The following is a 5,996-nucleotide window of genomic DNA, read 5'->3' as shown; positions in this document are numbered from 1 at the left end:
GCTACACTTGCATATTAAGATGCTAATTTGTCTTTGGCGTTGTTGTCAAAAAGGGAGAAATTGTGAGAAACTAATCAAATGCTGATGATTTGGTGATCAAAAGTATGAAGGAGAAGTTGGCAGAAATAATCAAAAGTTGATCAAAATAGCAAAAGATGAGCAATACAGAGGGAGAAAAATAAAGAACAAGGATACAATAGGTAAGAGTGAGAAGCAGAAATGAAGCAATCAAGATAGTAGAGGGAATGTGAAAACTGATGGTAATACAATTACTTTTTGGCATTTGACTTACTGTTCTAACCTAGCTAGGATTTGGTTAAATAGTTTAGTTTGATGATTGATCAGTTTGGTTTGCCATCAATGCCAAAGAGGGAGATTTTTGAAAATATGATTGAAAAGCTCATTGATGAAGATCAAAGAGGGATATTATTACAAAGAAGGAAGATTGTTGTTTTCAATCATTGTTTTGTCATTGATGTCAAACATGCTTTTTGTAGGAATGAAATTTACTTATAAGATCCAAGTACTATCACTTAGTTGATTGATGAAGAGGATTTGATCAAAACAATGTAACAAGATTACCTAAGGGAAAGGTTGAGTTATGATGTTGTAATGAAGTGCAAGGATTAGTTAAGACAATGGTTAAATGATGTATTCATAACATACTTAAAGATACAAAGGTTGGTCATAGTTAGAAACATTGAATGAACAAATTGTAGCAAGGTTGACTACAAAGCTTAAACTAAGATCATTAGTGGGTGCCGAGAAAGTTATTTGAAGCCAAAAAAATTCTCACTGGAGCCAAGTAACAAGAAATTCTTGTGTGTGCAGAGTGATCTTCAAGTGCCAAGCATCAAGAAAAACATTGTTGATGCCGAATAACACAAGATGTGCTGAGCACTAGTATTTTAATAGTGCCGAGTTGTTGCATTATTTCAAATGACAAAGATTTTCCAAATATGAGCTGACAAAGTTTTTGCCTTGAATTTTTTGAACTAGTTAGAAGATAAGGATGATGAGCTGATGGCATAGAATTCTATGTAAACCATTTTTAGGTTAATTCAAGATGATTATTCAAGAAGTTTCTAGAGGAAACAAAATATATGGGTTAGATACAATGAATCCTACCTAATCCATACAAATTGAAATCAAAGGGAAGGAAGAATCAAGCAGGAAAAGAACTCCAAGACTTCCATTTAAGGAGTCATAGACCAAGAAGCAAATGCTACTGATGTTTCTACTACTAAAGAGCCAAATTGCAAAGTAGTTAGAAGGGTGTTAAGAAGAAGGCATCTAGGAAAAGGAAGAGCATAGAGGCTCTACTTTTATGAGTTTTCAAGAAGAGATTATTGCACTAGTACATTGAGTGTGGAGACTCAAGGAGACTAAGCTTGAAAGGGGGCCAAACTATCAGAGCTAGAGAGATTGAAGGCCAAGAAATGGTATGAGCTAAAAGTGATCTAAGATCTGCAAGTTAAGTTGTATGTTGTAGTCAAGTCAAAGATTTTCTAGTACTCTAGTAATTGTATTAGATATGAAAATCCTATGGAATTAGGTTGGCCTAAAAGCCATTTGTAAATCCTTTAACAGGGTGGCATTCCAAGTGAATGTTTCAAAGTCCTCTAACTAGGCCCACTTCTGACAAGGTGGTTAAATCCTCTAACAAGGTCACATTTAATAGTGTGTTGTAAGCCTTTAATAGGGTGGGCCTTTCATAGGGCATCACTTCAGAAGAGTGAGAATTGAGTAGCATGTTACTGGTGGTTTTCTTCAAATTGGATTTCCACATAAATCACTATGTCATGTGTTGATTTCTTATGTGTTATGCTTGCATGTTGATTTATAGTAACTTTTTGGTTAGAAAAACTAAAGCTTGGATGAATGAATGGGCTCACTATGCTTAGTGAAAAATTTGAATAGGACATTTGGACCTTGAATAACTAATTCACCCTCCCTCTCAGTTATTCTAAAACATTTCTAATATCAATGCAAGCTATCAATGACCACAATAAATTGAGCAATAAAGAAAAAATAATTCCACCATATTGCCATATATGTACATTTTTCCATTCACATGATGCTTTCCTAGGGCTTTCTTCCCAACCACTTTTTTTACTATCTTCTTTTTTTGACTTTTCTAACACATGATAAATGTATATTTATCTTATCTGCCCTCTCCCTTTTTCTATATATTTTAGTTGGGAAACTTTATTAAAAGCCCACCAAATTTTCTATAGAGCAATCAGAAAATGTGAATTAATATGATTTAATTGGTTTTAAAATCTAGCTCCTAAGACTTTAGACTACTACATTTGATTATTTTCCAAGATTTTAAAACTATTTACTCTCTTTCCTATTGTCAAATGATCAATGAAGCAATTAAAACCATAGAGCCTCTTGGACTTAGGCAATTGCTATCCGCCTCAATAGTTGTAAGGGCCGAATTATGTGCATCCATGTTCATTCCAAAGCCCCAATTCACACACACCAAAGAGGATGGAGGTAATTTATGTTTTAACAGGTTTCATAATTATCATTTTGCAATTGCTTGAAAATGTCATGCCCAAAATTTAGGGCACCATACAACTACAAATTATTTTTTGAAAGGTAATTCTTAAGAATTTCTCACAAGGACTATACATTGTCAACTAGGTTAGTGATTGACCAAGAGTACAAAATATATGACATTCATCTTCATAGGGTTGTGACATACCTACCATTTCCTAACAGAAGTGATCCTTGCTAGGTAGAATGAAGGTTCATCTCTACTTTGCTTTAGAAAGTAGGGGAGTAGTTTTATAGATAGATCATCATGGTTATATGAAATAAAATCAATCTCCTCTATGCTCTCAATGTTACTATATTTATTAGGCTTAACTAGCTATCAAGTCATGGCATTCACTTAGTATGAACTTGATCTTGCATTAAGGGTAGCGTTTTGATGAAAGGGTTCTCTTACTTAAGATGTGAATGAATATATGTCATGCTTAAGGTGTTGCAACATACTATCAAATCCCTAACCATAGTGGTCCATACTAAGTTTTTCAAAGGTGCATCATGAACAGTATTGGAAGTTAGAGGAGATTTCAGGTGGATACTACCCTATTGAAAAGAAAATCCCATTCTTCAAGTATTTTCAATGTTAGCATATACAAATAGCCATGGATGTACTCATTCATATAAACCACACACACACACATATGGAACTACATATGATACTTAAGCTACTCCATCCATAAAATATGTACTAGAAAATCTACCTCTAACTAACTATCCACGTTTTTAAAAGACCAACTACCATCCAACTCTCCTTTACTAATACTCATTTTTATGACTGAACACATAGATTATTAGGGTTATTTTAATTTCCAAGCTATCCATCATTTGTTCTCCCATTTACTAAACAAATTCTAAAGCATGGTATTTAACTAAATGAATTTATCAATTAACCATTTGAAGTACCTACTATTCATTTAATGCTTCATGATGATTAGGTTCAATTGTATTAACTATCAAATATCTCCAAACAAATCTATGAACTAATTCCTACCATCACCTGTTCTAAATTACTAAATTTTTGTTAGTCTCACATTCCATAACTTAACTATTAGGTAACAACTATCTTTACCCCACTTTTGAGGGATCTTTAACCCACTGATTTTGAATTGTACTTCATACAGATTTCTAACATACAATAGTTCTTTTATATTGAAGGTTACCTAGATCTATGTAAATTATAATTACGTGATCTATGTATGTATATTTATTCAATTCACATAATACTAAATCACATGATATAAGTATATTTATATTAATCTACATATATGTTATCACTATATTATAATACTCATATAGAAAATCGCATCTAAGATATACTTAATATACATGTCATTCGTTACATCATAATATACTTGACTATAATACTTCACCCCTTATCTACAATACTACTAACCTTTACTTTCTACTAGCTATCTTTATTTTTTTTTTTAGGATAAAGAACTAATTATATCTTACTCCAATTAAATTAATATTAAAATTCTATGTAATACTTACTAACCCAATGCAATTTTTTGTCCCTAACTAGTCTACTTACTAGATACTCTATACTTACTACCTATCATACAACTTTTCCTAGAAACACATTTCCTAACTATACTTTTAATAAACTCTACTTACTAACTTACATCTACAAATATTCAATACTTCTAATACCAAACAACATCCTATCTAAAACTATTAGCATTAACTAATCTAACTTTTACTAATATAACCAAGACCCCACTTTCGTATATCCCTTAATACTCATTACATTCCAAACATTAAAATATCTAATTACCACCTCCTAACCTCAACTAGTCCCCTTCCCAAGTGTCTAATCGAAGCACTAATTCCTATGCAATCTCCCAGTACCCTATGTGCTTCCTTCTATGCACCTACCCCCATCTTCCTCCTCCCATCCACATTTCCCTTAGCACTATAATTCCCTCTTCACTCACATGCCCATGAGAGATGATGTGGCATCTTTTCCCATGACACAAGCAATGAGGAGGGTGGAAGACATGGGAAATGAGGATGGTTCCCACCACCAACCTTTGACCAGCTATAGGTATGATGGAGCATAGGGAGTGGTCATCGATCATGGACCACTTCCCCATTTAAAAAAAATAAAATTAATTATGTACTTCTAAAAAGGACTTTCCCTTAACTATTAAGGTGGTAAAACATCTCCTAGATGTTTACCTCATTGATAAGGCACTTTTTAATTATATATATTGAGTGGTCTTTTCATAACCTTAGTAGCTCTTTGTTGGTCTCAGATTGGTTTTGACAATTGAGTGTCAACACACTTAAGAAATTTCTAAGTTGATGCCGAGGTACAGTATGTGTCAAGCTAGAAATTCAATAGGTGTTGAGTTATTCAAGTGCTGAGTGACAATTGATGTCGAGTCACTATAGGTTTCTAGTGAGAAAGAGTTACTATAGGAGCCAAGCAAGAAAAAATTCCTATATGTGCTTAGCATTAGTAATCAATAAGTGTTAAGTAACACAGAATCAACATATGAGTTTGTATCTTCACAAACTTAGATGTAAACCATTTTTGAGCTGACTTAAGATAAATTTCAAAGGATCTAAAAGATAAAATTAAATCTATTACATTCCTTATGTAATCATCATGCAACCAATCAGAAAAATGGAGAGAGCATGCAACCAATAAGAAAAGTGTAAAAATTTGAGCGGTAAAGGTGGATGAATCTTGATCGTAGATTCATACCTAACCCTAAGTCTTGAAACCTTTATAAGGAGGTTGAATCCCCATATTTCAAGAGTGTAAGAGGTCATGTGGGTATGCATGAGTGAATACTAGCGAAGTTTTGGAAGGGGTGTGAAGACTTAGAGGAAGAGCAGTATTGCAGAAGTAGTTGGTCAAGAATAGAGTATCAACACTATGAACAAAGTTATATCAAATCAAGAAGGATCAGAATAGATTGGATAGAACAAGGATCTGGAATTAGAAATTGAAGATTATAAGTTATCAAGTCAACACATTTTACTATAATTTCTAGCCATTGTATTAGGAGAATGAAAATCCTATGAAGATAGGTTGGCTCAACAGCTTATTTGTAAAACCTTTAACAAGGTGATAAATCATTTAACAGGGTGACATTCTAAGTGAATGTTTGTAAATCCTTTAGATAGGTCACTTTTAATAGGGTGTAAAGCCTTTATTAGGGAAAGCCTTTCATAGTGCAGACCATTGATGGTGGTCAAACTTTGTAACCTTAACCAATTACATATTGCTATAGTCATCAGTTGTGGGTGTCATCCCCACTCTAGTTTTACCTTCTCATTTTGGAGGGTTTTTGGGTGATCAAATCTTGTGTTATCTATTTTCATGTATGTCTTTACTTTCATTTTATTAGAGATGTTAGATGCATGTGATTGATTTTAGTTTAAAAAAAATTTAGAGGTTAAATATTAGTACTTCTAATCCCCCC

Source organism: Cupressus sempervirens, chromosome 10 (genome assembly GCF_028749045.1).
Source record: "Cupressus sempervirens isolate cs-2001-9-10 chromosome 10, ASM2874904v1, whole genome shotgun sequence".
Classification (NCBI taxonomy): domain Eukaryota; kingdom Viridiplantae; phylum Streptophyta; class Pinopsida; order Cupressales; family Cupressaceae; genus Cupressus; species Cupressus sempervirens.
The sequence above is the reverse complement of the archived record's forward strand: the minus strand, read 5'-3'. Positions refer to the sequence as shown.